This window comes from Ceratotherium simum, chromosome 5, assembly GCF_057802395.1.
Source record: "Ceratotherium simum simum isolate JZ-2026a chromosome 5, ASM5780239v1, whole genome shotgun sequence".
Taxonomy (NCBI): domain Eukaryota; kingdom Metazoa; phylum Chordata; class Mammalia; order Perissodactyla; family Rhinocerotidae; genus Ceratotherium; species Ceratotherium simum.
This window is the reverse complement of record NC_141904.1, coordinates 47904834-47922079: the sequence shown is the minus strand read 5'-3', so window position 1 is coordinate 47922079 and position 17246 is coordinate 47904834.

The window sequence follows — 17246 nt, the reverse complement described above, 5'->3', positions numbered from 1 at the left end:
CAACATTTTCTGCAAGTGCTCACACAGGGGTCAGCCTTTTCCCGGTGAGGTGAAGTTCAAGTGCAATTATGTGGCAAGTCTAACTATTCTCTACTCCGAAATGACAACATTATATCAATAGAGGGCAGTGGCCAACAGCATATTTCTCTAGCATCTATGGTGAAACTGCCAAGAAGGTGCTTCCTGGCCTGGTGGAGACATTCGGGACAACGGAGGTCCAGCCCCTTCCCAGGGAAATATGGGAACTTATCAGGACTCACAATTCTGTCTTTTAACTTTGAAGCTGATGAATTCAATGACCTCCTGATTTTTTTTTTTCCCCAAAATAATGGCTCCCATTTGTCTAGCCACTACTAAGTGGCAATCACTGACCAACCACCGACCAACAAACCATCTGATCCATTCAACTCTGCAAGATGAGTGTCTTCCCCGTTTTACAGCTGAGGAAGCTGAGGCTCAGCTGTCTTCCAAATTTGCCTAAATCACGGGATTACCTGGACTAATTGTTTTACGTACAAAATCTGAGCCTCTGGGCAGTGGTTCTCAATCTTGGCTTCACCTGGAATCATTTGGATGTGCGTGGGGTCGGTGGCAACCAACTGTTTAGAAATCCTGGCAGTCCGGGCTTGAACTCCAGGCCAATTAACCTGAAATGTCTGGCTGTGAGACCCCGACAACCGTGTTTTCAAACTCCCCGAGAGATTCAGCATGTAGCCCAGGTTGAAAACCACTGATTCCAAAGATGTGGTTCTGATTCCCAAACCTGGTCAATCCTCATTTGGCGAGGAACATTTCTACAAGCTGCTTAGGTGCACAGAATTTACTTGAATGTTCTCCTCATCATAGTATGCTGCAATCATTGGTCCACGCCAAGTCCTCTTTCTGTGTGTTTTATTTTGTTATTTTTCTCCTTCATCACTCATTCCCTGCCCATTCCGCTCCACGTTCTTAGGCACTGCTCCCTCTTCAGTGTGTTAAAGTATATTCTTCTGGTCCACTTTGCATATGGAATGCACATATTCTTGAAAACTCCAGTGTGCATGCATTTGGTTTACGTAAATGACACTGTGCCAAAAACATCATTTGGAATACTTGTTTTTCGTTCAACATGAAGTTTTTGAGTTACCACCATGTAGCTGTAGTAAATGTATTTCTGATTGCTGCTTTGTCTTACTTTGTGTGCATGCACCAACATTTTATGCATCTATTCCCTAGTGACAAACACCTAGATTGTCTTCAGTCTTTGCCATCAAAAACAGTGCTGCAGTGGGGGCCGGCCCCGTGGTGTAGCAGTTAAGTGTACGCGCTCCCCTGCTGGCGGCCCGGGTTCGGATCCTGGGCGCACACCGACGCACCGCTTGTCCGGCCATGCTGTGGCGGCATCCCATATAAAGTAGAGGAAGATGGGCACGGATGTTAGCCCAGGGCCAGTCTTCCTCAGCAAAAAAAAAGAAGAGGGTTGGCATGGATGTTAGCTCAGGGCTGATCTTCCTCACGAAGAAAAAAAAAAAACAAAACAAAAAACGCTGCAGTGAGCATCTTCCTGCCTGTCTCCTTATGGCCTGGGCAGAGTTTCACTGGATGAGAAACCCAAGAGTGGAACTGATGGATCAGAGGGTATTTGCAGCCTTCATTTCTCCCGGGTTGTCCTCCAGATGCTCTACCAGTTCACACTCCCACCAGCCTTTCCTCGAGAGCTCTCACTTTCCCCTTCTCCTCAGCCCTTGATATTATGACTTTCTAATTTTTGTCCAATACATGGGTAAAAAGTGATGTCTTGTGGCTTTAATTTGCATACATCTGATTGCTATTGAAATCTCCTCGTATTCCTAGAGCCATTCCAGACTTGAATTCAAAGGGCTTTGCAAAGGGAAGTTCCCTTCCAAGAACCAGTAAAAATTCCCGACAGATGTGTGGCTCTTCACCAGGTGATTTCATGAACCTGAGCGTCTTTGCTGCTCGCAACAGCCCTGAGAAGTACTCACAGCAGACGAGGAAAGTGAGACCCAGAGGGTTTGAAGACTGCCCATGGGTTGTCCAGCCAGTTATTACTAAAACCAAGATGGGAATCCAGGTGTCCTGACCCCTCCTCAAGGCTCTTCCTACTCGATTGTGTTGTACCTCAAGAGGAGATGGCCTTTCCTCCAAAGCACAGGGTTCAGGTGTTTGTGAGAGAGCCGGGGGCGTTGTTTTCTGTTTTGTTTCTTTAATCAGCTTTATTGAGGTATAAGTCAACATAACGATTAAATACATTAACGTTAAATGGGCATTTCCATGAGTATCCACCAGTGTAACCACTACTAATCAAGGTACAAAATATTCCTGGTACCCCAAAAAGTTCCCTTGTAATCACTTGCTTCCCAGATAATCACCCACCTAGGCAACCACTGGTTTGCTTTCTGTTAGTGTAAGTTAGATTTGTCTTTTCCAGAGTTCCCATCATTATAGATTAGATTTGTCTTTCCTAGATTTTCCAAAGTTTCATTCAGTATATGTACTCTTTTGTGTTCCTCAGCATAATGTTTGTGAGATGCATCTGTATTGTTGCATGTAGTAGAAGTTTGATCCCTTTTATTGCTGACTGGTATAGTATATGCCATTGTATGACCTTACCACAATTCGTTGCTCCATTCATTAGTTGATGGACATTTGGTTGTTTGCAGTTTAGGGTATTATGAACAAAGTTGCTGGACCTGCATATATAGATGGGATGCTCCTTTATGTGGAGAGCAGGGCCAGGACCAGGTGGAGGCACCTAAGGTGCAAAATTTAAGGAGGCATTTACTCTCAGGTTCAGGAAAGTGCCAACTCTGCACTTCCATGGACCTGAGAGTGAGTGCCTCCTTAAATATCACACCCTGGGCTCCTTGCTGGCTCCACCCCAGTCCTGGAACAGGTGGACAACCATTTTTGCTGTAGAGCAGGCTTCTAACTATAAAGTAAGGGCTCAAGAGCAGAGAGAGTCTGAGTTTCTCAAAGTGTGGTGTGAAGACCCCTTTGGCAGCCTAATCACCCACTAGCTCATTAGACATGCAGATCCCTCCCCTTCTCCCTTACCTACTGCATCAGAATTTCTGGGGCCTGGGCCTGGGGATCTGCATGTCCAGTACAACATTAGTGATACTTAAGTACACTATAGTTGTAAAACCACTGCTGTGGGCAACGAATAATTGTCGAAGCTTTTTGAGCTGAACAGTAGCAAGATCATAGCTTTTTTGTTCATTTGTTTAACTTTGAAATAATTGTAGATTCACAGGAAGTTGTAAAAATAGCACAGACATATCCTGCCTAAGCTTCACTCATCTTCCTCCAATGTTTACACCTTCTGTAACTATAATACAATACCAAAACCAGGAATTTGACATTGGTACAATGTGTGTATAGAGTTCTGTTCCATTTCATCATGGGTGTAGGGTCCTGTAGCCACCACGTGAATCAAGATGCAGAATTATTCCATCCCCACAAAGATCTCCCTCCTGCTGTCCCTTTATAGTCACGCTTGCCCCCACCATCCCTAACCCATGGCAACCACAGATCTGCTTTTTATCTCTATGATTTTGTCATTTCGAGAATGTTATGTAAATGGAATTGCATAGTATGTGACCTTTTGAGATTGCATTTTTTACTAATCATAAAACCCCTGATATCTTTCTAAGTTGTTGCATATATCAAAAACATGTTCCTTTTTGTTACTGAGTAGTAAGTATCCCATGGTATAGAATATAGCCGTTCACTCATTAAGGGACATTCTGATAGTTTAGGGCTATTAAGAATTGCTCTTCTATAAACATTTGTGTGTAGGTTTTTGTGAAAACATAAGTTTTTATTTCTCTGGGATTAATACCCAAGAGTGTGACTGCTGGATCATGTGCTGTATGTTCACTTTTTTTAAGAGCCTGCCATACTCTTCTCCAGAGTGGCTATGCCATTTTACATTTCCAACAGCAATGTATGAGAGATCTAGTTTCTCCACATCCTTGCCAGAATTTGGTATTGCCACTATTTTTTATTTAAGCTATTTTAATAGGTATGTGCTTATATCTCATCATGGTCTTAGTTTGTATTTCCCTCCTGGCTAGTGATGTTGAACATCTTCTCATGTGCTTGCTCGCCATCTGTATATACTCTTCAATAAAATGTCTCTTCAAGTCCTTTGCTCATTTTTAACTGAATTGTTTGGTTTTTTACTGCTGAATTTTGAGGATTCTATGTATATTCCAGACACGGGTCCTTTGTATGATGTGTGGTTTGCAAATATTTTCTCCCCGTCTGTAGCTTGTCTTAACAGGGTCATTTGCAGAGCAAAAGTTTTCCATTTTGATGAAGTCTAATTTATCTATATTTTATTTATTATGCTTTTGGTGTTATATCTAAGATCTCTTCACCAAGCTTTAGGTCCCCCAAAGTTTCTCCTATGTTTTCATCTGAAAGTTTTCATAATTTTATGTATACATTTATATCCATGATGCATTTTGAGTTAATTTTTGTATAAGGTCCAAAATTTAGGTTGAGGTTTTTTGTTTTTTTTTTTTTGCTTATGAATATCCAATTGCTCCAGCACCATTTATTGAAAAGACTATCCTTCCTCCATTGAATTGCTTTTGCACCTTTGTCAAAAGTTGGTTGGCCGTCCTTGTGTGGGGCTATTTCTGGGTTTTCCACTCTCTTCCGTTAACCCTTGTGTCCACTCCTCTGCCAATATCACACAGTCTTGGTTACTATAGCTACATAATAAGTCCTGAAATAGAGTAGAGTGATTCCTCCCACTTCTTTCTTGTTTTCAAAAACATTTTAGCTATTCTAGTTCCTTTGCCTTTCCATATAAATTTTAGAATAAACCTGACTATGGCTGCAAAACATCTTGACGGGTTTTGATAGAAATTGCATTATGACTATATACCATTTTGGGGAGAATTGACATTTTTACTATGATGAATCTTCCAACCCATGAACACAGTATGTGTCTCCATTTATTTAGATTTCCTTTGATTTATTTCGTCAATATTTTGTAATTTTCAGTATACATATTTTGTACGTCTTGGTGATTTATGCACAAGTATTTCTTTTTTGAGAGAGAAATTGTAAATGGCATTATACTTTAATTTTGCTTTCTATGTGTTTATTGCTAGTATATAGAAATGCAATTGATTTTTATATGTTGTCTTGTATCCTGCAACTTTGCTAAACTCACTTTTTCTAGGAATTGTTTCAGTTTTGTTTTGCTTTGGGATATTCTTTGGTGTTTTCTACGTAGACCATCATGTCATCTGTAAACAGGGACAGTTTTATTTCTTCCTTTCCAATCTGTGTGCTTTTTATTTCCTTTTCTTGCCTTTATAGTGCTATCTAAGACTTCCAGGACTATACTGAATAAGAGTGGTGAGAGCAGACATCCTTGCCTTCTTCCCAGTCTTAAGGGAAACATTCAGTCTTTCACCATTAGTATGATGTTAACTACAGAGTTTTTTATAGATACCCTTTATCAAGTTGGGGAAGTTCCCCCATCCCTAGTTTTTCTGAGAGTTTTGTCATGAATGGGGGTTGAATCTTGTGAAATGTTTTTTCTGTATCAGTTGATCTGATCATGTGATTTTTCTTCCTTAGCCTTTTAATATAGTCGATTTCATTGATTGACTTTGAGTACTGAACCAGCCTTGCGTCTCTGGCATAAACCCCATATTCTATTTGCTAATTCTTTGTTAAGGATGTTTGTCATTTATATTTGGGAGGGATATTGGTCTGTAGTTATATTTATTTATTTATTGTACTGGCTTTGTCTAGTTTTGGTATCAGGGTAATACTGGTCTCACAAAATGAGTTAAGAAGTGTTCTCTCCTCTTCTATTTTCTGGAAGGGATTATGTAGAATTGATGTTAATTCTTCTTTCAACGTTTGGAAGAATTCTGCAGTCAAATTATCTGGGCCTGGAGATTTCTTTCTCAGGAGTTTTTAAATTATGACTTCAATTTCCTTAATAGTTATAGGGCTATTCAAGTTATTTATTTCATAATGGATGAGTTATGGTAGTCTGTACTTTTTGAGGAATTAGTCTACTTCATCTACGTTGTAGAGTTGTTTATAGAATTTGCTTATTGCCCTTTGATGTCTGCAGGGTCTGTAGTGATATCCTCTGTTTCATTCCTGATATTAGTGATTTGTGTCTTTCTCTTTTTTTGGTCAGTCTTCCTAGAAGTATGTCACTTTTATTGATCTTTTCAAAGAACAAATTTTTTATTTCATTTCTCCGTATTTCTATGTTTTCAATTTTATTATTTCTGCTCTTATCTTTATTTTTTCCTTCCCTCTGCTTACTTTGTGTTTATTTTGCTTTTCTTTTTCTAGGTTCTTAAGATAGGGGCTTAGATTATTTATGTGAGACATTTTATCTTTTCTAATGTAAGCATTGATTGCTATAAATTTCCCTCTCATCCCTGTTTTAACTATTTCCCACAAAGTTTGATATGTTGTATTTTTATTTTTATTCCATTCAGTGTATTTTTAAATTCCCCTTGAGACTTCTTTGATCTTTGGATTATTTGAAAGTATGCTATTTATTTTTCAGTAGCTCCCTTGGTGAAGATTTTCAGGCACAGTAAGTTGATTTACTATTTTTATTATATTCTTTTCAGCTGTTGATTTCATAGTGAGGGTATGCTGGAAGAAGAAACATATCTGTTGTTATTGAAGGAGCCCAGAACTTTGTCAGCTAATTTATGTTGACATGGAAACATATATGAACCCCCCCACCCACACACACACATACACACAGGCACATACACAATACACACATGCGCGCACACACACACACACACCCATGGCATACTTATCCCCACGTCTATCTGGCAGAGCTCAAACCCTCATTTTCAAAAACCAGGGCTGATGGCAGACCCCATGGTAAACAAGAAACAGAAAAAGGAAGCTGTTTAGGAAGAAAAAAGTATCAGGTCAGTACTGCATCTCTAAAAGAAATAGGCCAAACCAGAAACCTCCAGCGGAAATAGCAGAGACATTTTAGGGTTTGGGTTGACTGTAGACAAGGTGTATTTCTTGTATGTTGGCAACACCTGCCGTTTAAACCAATCTCCTACCCACTTCCCGCCATCACTGCCGCCCCTCATAACAAGGTTAATCCAACTAACTAGTCTTCATAAAATTGAAAAGTAAAAAAGATACTGCATTTAATACAATAATGGAATGGAAATCCCGGGAACTAAAGGTATATCAAGAAGAAATAAAGCTATGCCCTACAAAGCAATTTAATGTCTGATAGATAATAATTCCCTTTTCAAATGGCATGTGCCAAGGATCACAGATGTATTTATGTTCATATGCTGTATCTATAAACATATAAGTAGGTTTATAAGGTCTTTCCCCATCCATCTGATAACTATTTTTGTCTTCCAGGTTTTAAGGTTTCATTTCTTACATTTCAATCTATCTGGAACTTCATAGTTGCAGTTTTATAATACATTTACATATTTGGCAATGTCTAGGGTCCCTCAGCAACTGAGCCATGAAACTGGATCTCTGGGCTCCAAGCTCCAATGGTAGTGCGGGAGGCAACTTCACTTCTCCATTTAAGCTAATGGCACCCAATCAGTTTACCTCAGGGTCTCTCAACCTCAGCACTATTGCCATTTTGGTGACTTTCTTTCGTGGGAGTTCATCCTGTTTGGCAGCATCCCTGGCCTCTACCCACTAGATGTCACTCACTAGCTTCTCCCCAGTTGTGATAACCAAAAATGCCCCCCAGACAGTGAAAAATTGCCCCCAATGAGAGCCACTTCTTTAGACAGATGCCTCCTTATTTCCTGTTCTGGATGCTGTACAAAGCCATGATGCTTGGTGCCATAGCAGCCATCTTGCAATCATGAGGAATGATACTACAGAGGCGCTGAGACTGGTACAAGAGATAGAAAGGGCCTTGGTTCTTGATGACATTGTCGAGTTGCTGTACCAACCCTAGCATTACCTTCCTAAGGGAAATTAGCAGCTTCCCTCTACTTAAGCTGCTTTAGTCATGTGCTCTGTCACTTGCAGCCAAGAGCATCCTAGTGAATCCACTGATCATCTTATTCCTCTGCTTAAAACCCATCACTAGTTCTCCATTCAGGATGAATTTCAAACCCCTTAGCTTAGCACCCAAGGGCCTTTGCCTCTCTCTCCTGCCTCATCTCCCATTCTCCTCTCTGCACACACTTTCTCCTCTTGAGCCATAATTAAGGTCCTTTGAACCAGTCCTGAGACTTCCTGCCTCCTGATTTTTACAATTGCTGGTACCCGCATGCCACATCCTTCCTCTTCTCTCTCTTCACTCCTACTCACATTTCAAGACTTAGCCCACGTCATCTCCTCCAGGAAATTTTCCCTGAACCTCCATGTGATGATTTTGAAGCACGGATGAAAATATTTAACACTCCTCCTCATCACATTTTTCCTCAGGCAGGGATTTGGGCCTCTGTGACTTCTCATACTCTGAGCACCAAAGAAGTGTGCTAATTGACTAATCCAGGGGGAGTGTTAGTCAATGACATACAAGGTGACCTTTGTGGTACGGACATGCAATGCGTGAGACGAGCTAGCCAGAACTGAAGGCATCAGGCAACCCCAACTCAACCCAACCAGCTGACACTGCTCATCTTTACAGCCTCAAACCCTGATGGTCCTTCCTCTTACACCACACACCTCACCCACTCTGAATCACTGGTGGCCCAGAATATGCGCTATTGCATAAGTGTTCCTCTACACCTGGCATTCAGCCCCCTTTCCCTGGATAGTTCCTACTCATCTTTCAGGTCTCCCTTCAACATCACCTCCTCTGGGAAGCCTTCCTTGCCTAACCAAGGCTGGTGTGTCCAGAGCCTGTCCCTCACATCACACCTACCACACTGTGTCCTAATCACCCATTTCCACATCTGTGAGCCTGTGAACATCTTAAGGGTAACGAACATGATTTATTCCTTTTTGAACCCTCAGCACCTAGAATAATGCCAGGGATGGCTGTGAAAATAAATGTTCATGGCATGATTATGCCAGTGGTATGGCTGAATATGTTTCGCCCTGGTCCTCCATTCAACAAACATTTATTGAGCTCTGACCCTGTGGCAAAGGCATAGCTTCCTGCATTGCATCTACTGGCATCATCCAGGTAGCTGGAGCTAGCAGCTACTGAGCACTCACTGGGCATTGTTCCACCTAACTCATCTGCTTTATCTAATCTGCAAAGCAAGTCAGTGAGGTTGATGCTGTAATTATCTGCAATTCATATACGGAAACTGAGGCACCAAACTTACATGTGCACTGAGTTGTGGAGTCCGAGTTTGAACCCCTGCAGCCTAACCCCAGAGGGCATGGTATTAATCTCTACACTGCCTGGCTTTCTTCTACTGAACCACCTAGACACTTGTTACAAATGCAGAGGCCCAGACCCCACCTGAAGAGCTTGTTTCTATAGGTCTGGGTAGGGCCTGGGAAATTGCATTTGTCATGAGCGCCACGTAGTGCAGTTTCCACATCAACTTCCCATTAAGAAATCATGGCTATGCCCCGAGAGCATCAGGAGTGTCCAAGGCTCTGCAAGGTCTAACCCTGATATGCCTATCTCGCTGAATCACAAACACATCTTATACTTTCTCTTCTCCAAACTCTTGCTCCCTCTGCCAGGAATGCTGTCATCGCCCACCACCCCCACCCACCCAAGTGTGCTTGAGGAACAAAGCAGGCAGTGAGAGGAGGGAGATCTTCCTGCTCAGGATGAGTTGGCAAATGCCCCGTGCCCCAGGGACATCCCCACATAGTCTCTGCCGGAGGCCTTAGAACAGGCCAAGAGGACCCAAGCTTCTCAGGTGTCTGTTTAGTCTTTGGAGCTACCAGAAACGTCCAAAAAGCTCCATCCAGAATTCTCCACACTTTCAGAGCACACCTATCAGGGTTCAGTCCTCTAACTGCAACCTATGGCCACGCTCTGAAGCTCCTCACAGACAAGTCCTGGTGATTCCAACTGTGGTGTGCTCTGCCTGAGACAGGTCCAACCTGGGGAGAAAGGTGGCAGTGGACCAGGGGCAGCCCCAGCCAGCTGCCTGTGTTTCCCCACCTCTCAGTGTGAAAACCGTCTAACCGGGCCCTTGTGTGGTCATGTGGGCAGAGCGGGCTTCAAAGGAAAGGGCCTCTTCCGAGGAGTCAGTGATTTCGCTGTCGCCCAAGGATGAAGGGGCGCCATATGAAGATTTGGCAGGTGGCCCAGAGCAACTCAGCTATCGGAGGTTCACTATAGAGCAGGCAGGCTGCACTTGGGGGATTTCCCTGCAGTGTTGCAAATGGAAGCTAACTAGAGAAGGCACCTCTCTTAAAACCACGTCAAAGGTAAGTTGTTGGAGAGGTGGCAGGACTTCTGGTGGTGACAGTCCTCAAGGGGAGCCTGAGAGAGTGGGATGGGTAAAGGTGGGACGAAAAATAAGGCTGGAGATTTCCCCCTAAACAACATTATGTGTTCTGACTCTTGCTGTTTAATAAAGCACCCCAAATACAGCAGCTTAAAACAGGAACCATTTTATCATATCTCAGGATTTTGTGACTCAAGAACTTGAGTAGGGCTCAGCTGGGTAATTCTTTTTCATGTGGCATCAATGGAGGTCCCTTGGTACTACCGAGCTGGTGGGTAGGCTGCTCCAAGGCAGCTTCCCTCAAAAGTCTGGCCCTCAGCAGAGAAGCCTGGAAAGCTGGGCACAGCTGGAACTATCAGCCGCTCCACACGTGGCCTCACCAGTATGGCGGCCTCATGTAGTTGGACTTCATATGTGGTGGTTCAGGGCTCCCAATGAGAATGTTCCAAGAGACCCAGCTGGAGGCTACAAGGCTTCTTATGACCTTGAAGTCCCGGAATGTCACTGTGCTGCATTCTATTGGTCAAGCAAGTCACCAAGACCAGCCCACATTCAAGGGGAGTGTAATTAGACTTCACCTCTCAATGGAAGGAGCAGTAAAACATTTGCAGCCGTATTTAATCTCCCACACTGCAAAAGAGCTGGGAAACACTTGCTACATCATGGAGGGGATTTTTCCTCCATACGTGTTTGTTGAGCTCCTGTATGTTCCAGGCCCTGTCCCAGGCATTGGAGAGAGAGAGAGAGCAATGAACAAGACAGACCACGGCTCCTGTCCTCATGGAGGTTGTAGTCTAGAAAGTCGAACAGATAGTTACACGGTACCTGGCGTGTAGGAAGTGCTCAGTAAATGTTGGCTACTGGTATTACAATGGTTAAACAAATCATTATTGGATAAAAATTTTGCCATAAGCAGAGAAATGCTTTGAAGAATGACAAGGTGCAGAAGAACACAACAAAGAACATGTTCAGGAGGGTAAAGTTTAAGCCAAAGAGGAGTAGTAATGAACTAAAGGGAAGGGGAAGCAAGAGAGCTTTCAGGCAGAGGAAACGGCGTGTGTGGGGAGTGAGGTGGGCAAGGGCAAGCACGCATGGAATGAGGCTGGACAGGGAGGAATCACCCAGGGCTCTGAACAGGGTGTCTTACATTCATCCCACCAGGTCCACCTTCCACCTTCTCCACCGTGCCCTGTGCTTCTGATGGCTCACCTGGATGGGCTGTGTCAACAGGCTCCCTTGCCTCCTGTCTGGTGCCAGTAGAAGGTACCACTAGGAGTTTCAGTGGAGGAGGGTAGGAAGAGAAAGAGGTGTATTTATTCCTCTGCCTCCCTGCTGGGCAAGGGGTAGAAGTGACTAGTCCCTCCGCCAAAGGCCATGTCCCATGTCAAGCAACACTCTACTAGGGCTATAGGTCTCACCAGGTTCTTCAGTGGCTCTTTCTCCTGTGCCTTCAGGCCTGGGATTGGCAGCAGCTGCCCACTATTGGTAGAGCAGAAATACTTCACCATTGCTGCCTGCATTCCCTACACCATGCCCACAGCTTTGTAACAGTCCTTCCCTTGAATTGCCCTCAATCACCCTTTCAAGAGGGCCATCTGTCTCTTACTGGGATCCTGAATGATAGCACCACACCAGCCAGGATAGGAATTTGGGACTTTATCCCAGGAGCCATTCTAAGAAAATGATAACCTTCCATCCAGTGGTGTGCTGGTATATTTTAACAACCAGCTCTCCAGAGGGAAAAGGCCTGATTTGTAGTGTTTGCAAAATTCTGGGGTGTATATCTTCCACCGTGGCTGATTTCAAACTACCAATGACATCAACCAGCTCCAAAATTCCTAAGACATAATGCAAGGCAGTATGAGCCAGCTCCAGCATACCTCTGCCCGGATCAAACATTAGCTCTAGTCTCTCCCACTACGAGAGCCACCCTGGCCACAGACAGGCTGGAAGTTCCGTCAGAGAGGTGGATGGGCCTTCTTGACGCTGTCTTCCTCCTCCATCCTGCTCCTTTTCACAAAGCCCTATTCCTCCTGGGAAAAGGCTGACCCCATGCCAGACTTGAGACCCCAACATGGCCCTTGAGCTCCTGTTCTCCTGGAATTTCAAAAGCAGACACCGAGTGAGGCTTAGACGTGCAAGAGACATATTAGGGGAAATACCTGAAAGGATAAAGGCAGAGGGAGCAGCAGCAAGGCTGATGGAGAGTCCCAGATCAAAAGCTGCCCTTAGAGGAGTTCTGGTTCACGCAGGAACGAGGTGGCTCTAATACCCTGCCAAACTCAGCCACTGGCTGGATGCAGCAGGGGGTGTGGGGAGAGAGTGGCATGTGGCCTCGGTGTTGATAGTAGAGGCGGCTGGGGCCACCAGTCAACCATGCACCCTGCAGTAGTCTCCTGAAGGAGATCTGAGCAGGTACTTCCACAGCCTGCTCATACTCATTGGCCTTCCTGTTCAGAGGCCTGCGTCTCCTCAGGGAAGTTCAGGCTCTCACACTTTCCGGCTTTAGGAAGTTCAGAAACTATCTACCTTCTCCTGAACCCTAAGCACTCACTGATGAAGTCCAAAAGTCCCAGAGGTGTCCTGAGCCCAGTCCTACTGATTCATCAGCTTCTGTGTGAAATGGGCACCGCCAAAATTGGCCTCTGGCTAATTGAGACTTCCCAAAGCCTTATGCCACTCCGTCCATGGTTCATTGCCCCACAAAACTCTGCGCCTGGGGGCTCCACAAATGGACCCATCCTAGAGGAGATGACTTCTATGCCAGACTCTCCAAAGCCAGCTTTGACCTGCCCCCGGTGCTGGGCTCTGCCGGACCTCTGAATCCAAGCCCCCAATCCAATACTTTAGACTCACGCACCATGCCCAGAAGCCCAGGAGACCAGGGAAAGAGACCCAGGCCCTACACACGCATGACCCCTTCCGTCATCAACCACATGACCCCTACCCTCTGCACCGCTGACTCACCACATTCTTTTCCCCTAGCATGACTCCAGGCTCCAACTTCCACAGGCTAACGCTGTGTCTTCTGATTCTAAGAGGCCTATACCAGAGAATCCTCGAAACCCAGGAAAGCAGGAATGAGAGTGGTCCTTACAGGTCAAACCAGATACCAGACACCATGCTTCAGCCCAAAGGTTCTCAATAAAGGTATTGAACACCATCCCGGAAGAGAATAGGAAAGGCAGAGAATGTCCTGTGTGAATGCTCACTAAAGGGTGACCTCAACATAGGAGGATTTTAATAATCAAGTGGCTAGGACGATCCATTCTGTGGACACCAGTCGGCCTCTTTCTCCAGACACTCTCTCATTGCCCATTGGGCTCATGAACAAAGTGGCCATGGAGGTAGGGATGGAGATTATGCATGGGCTAAGCAACGTGGACTTCCATTCACTGAGGCCAACCTGGTTATAGCCACCACTAAGCGCCCTATCTGCCAGCAGCAGAGACCAACATTGAGTCCTTACTAGGGACAATTCCCCAGAGTGATCAGCTGGCTTATTTAATGGTAGGTTGACTGCACTGGACTGCTTCTATCGTAGAAAGAGCAACATTTTGTTCTTACTGGAATGGACACTTACTCTGAATACAGATTTGCTTTCCTCGCACACAGTGTCTCTGCAAAAACTACCATCTGTGGACTTACAGAATGCTTTATCCACTGTCATGGTATTCCACATAACATTGCTTCTGATTAAGAAACTCACTTCACAGCAAAAGAAGTAGAGCAATTGGCCTATGCTCATGGAAATCACTTGTCTTTACCATGTTCTTCACCATCCTAAAGCAGCTGGCTTGATAAAATGGTGGAAAGGCCTTTTAAAAACTCAGTTACAGTGCCAGCTAGGTGGCGATACCCTGTAAGACTGGGGAAATGTCCTCCGGGAGGCTGTATATGCTGTAAATCAGCATTCAACATATGGTGCTATTTCTCCCCTGCCAGGATTCACTGGTCCAGGAATCAAAGGGTAGAAATGAGAGTAGCACCACTCGCTATTACCCCTAGTGATTCACTAGCAAAATTTTTACTTCCTATATCCATAACCTTTTGCTCTGCTAGTCTAGAGGTCTTGGTTCCAAAGAGAGTACTGATTCACCAGGAGATCCAACAGTGATTTCACTGAACTAGAAGTTAAGACTGCTACCCAGCCACCTTGGGCTCCTCTTGCCTCTGAATCAATAGGCAAAGAAAGGAGTTACTGTACTAGCTTGAGTGATTGAAAGTGACTACCAAAGGGACACTGATCTGCTAACACACAACAGAAGTGAGAAAGAATTGTCTGGAATACAGGAGATCCCTTAGAGTGTCTCATAGTACTACCATGCCCTGTGATTAAAGTCAATGGAAAATTACAACAACCCAATTCAGGCAGAAATGCTAAGGGTCCAGGTTTCAGGACCAGGTTTGAGTCACCCATCAGCCAAAGAACCATGATCAGCTGAGGTACTTGCTGAGGGCAATGGGAATATGGAATGGGTAGTGAAAGAAGGAAGCTATAAAAATCAGCTGTGACCATGTGACCAGATGCAGAAATGAGGACTATCACTGTTATGAGTACCTCTTCCTTATTTTGTTATGAAAATATTTTATACATATGTATTAAGCAAATAATTTTGTTTTCTTCACTCTCTTATCATCTAACACAAGATGTATTACTAATAATTAACTTTACATTATGTATTCAAGTTACAGGGTATCAAGGAAAAGAATGAATATCACCCAGGGACTTTGCAACCTCTCTGGGGAAAGGACTGGCACATTTTCAGTTGTATGCAAGATAATTGTATCACATTAGGTGGAAGTATGACTGTTATTGTAAATCTGTGTGTATATGTCATTATAAATGTGATTATAAATATATATGTATATTGTAAATGTATATATTTATAGTTTAATATATATTATATATAAATATATTTTTATAAATGTATCTAAAATATATATATATATTCTAAATATAGAGAGACATATATATAATCTCCATCCTACTGGTTCTGTTTCTCTGGTAGAACCCTGACTTACACATATCTCAATAAAGTTGTGCCAAAAACAGTGGAGACAGCGGTCATGAGTATTCAGGCCTCGGCCAAGTGGAAGTGAAAAGCGACCAGGCACCCTTTCCTCTTTTTGCTAGAAGAGGGAAATAGAATGTGTAAGCTGCATATTACACAGAAGTAACAGTGAGAGTCCTTTACCTCTTTATCCCTGAAGCTAGGAATCAGGTAACTAAGATTTTCTTTCTGAAGTCAACTAGCAAATTTGACTTGCACAGGCTGAGATCTATGGGACTGAATCCAGAGGCTGTTTATAAATAACATGACTGAGAGTTGGGGTACCCATTTCTCCTTCTAAGCAAAATGAACAACCGAGTGCAATGTTCCAAGTTCTGCCCACTGGGAGGATTTCCCTTCACCACTGTCCTTCAGGGAGGTCCCAGAAAGAAGCTGTAATGTTGCAACTGGCCACTTTTGGGTGGTGCCTGCATATCATGCAGAACCATCTGTAAACCAGACACAAGTTTTTCTCTTCCTCATTCAACTGGTCATAGGGAACTCCTCATGATGGTATAGGTGTATGGTTAAGAGAAAGAAGGCAGCGTAGCAAGAGTAGGGGTCATGGGCATTTGGGCCACTTCCTCCTGTAACTTATTTGTGCCTTCAGGGCCTACTTGGTCCCAGTCTCATATACACCACCTCCATTTGATGATGGCTTGGTAGGTTAGACAGAGGTGGAAGGGCTGCTTCTATTGGCAAAGGAGATTCAGCAGAACTTAAGGGTTCTATATCCCCAGCTTCCTTGGGATCTTCCCATATGTTCCCATTCCAATTTTCAGGTTCCCATTCCCTCCCAATTGATGCCCTAACTTTAACAGAAGACACCTGTAAGGCTGTGGATTCGATTTGTATTATAATTCAGCCACTTGCAGGTTGAGAATTGGTTTGGTTTTCAGAAATCTCAGCCCAGCGGCTCTAAGAGATAGGGTTTCTTTAAGAACGGATAGAAATTTTCGGGTATTTATGCAGAGCTTCAGTTAGCAATTCAAAGACTTGAGCTCATCTTTTTCTTTGTCCACTTTCTCTAGGACAGTGGAGAGCAACCAGCCAATGTCATTATACAACTTAGTTTGACTAAAATGTCCTTAAGCATCAAATACATGGTCACCCAGAACCTTGCCTTTACAAGTATTTGATTAAGAGTATACATTAGCAATATTTTATATATCTCTATTGCCACATCACATCATGCCCTCTTTACCACTGGACATAGAATCATTAGTGGCTTTAAATCTAATCATATTAGAGAACCAATTCCAGAAAACCCAGAACCAATTCAGAAAACTCATCCTTAAGATTTAGTTCTAGAACCACTCTCATTACCAAAATTGGTGTAAGTCAGGGTTCCACCAGAGAAACAGAACCAATAGGATAGAGGAGATAGGTAGATAAATAGATGATAGATAGATGATAGATGATAGGTAGGTAGATAGATAGATAGATAGATAGATAGATAGATAGATAGATAAATATGGACATTTATTGCAAGAAATTGTCCTACATAACTGCAGACATTGACAAGTCCAAACTCTATAGGGTAGGTCGTCAGGAAGGGCAAGATGGAGACTTGATAAGGAGCTAACTCTCCAGTCCACAGGCAGAGTTTCTTCTTCCTCTGGGAAACTTCAGTTGTGCATTCAGGCCCTTCAACTGATTGGATCAGGCCCATCCAGATATCAAGGATGATTTCCTTTATATAAACCAACGGATTGTAGATGTTAATCACATCTACAATACCTAGATTACTGTTTGATTGAGTAGCTGGGCACTAGAGCCTAGCCAGGTTGACGCACAAAACTGACCATCA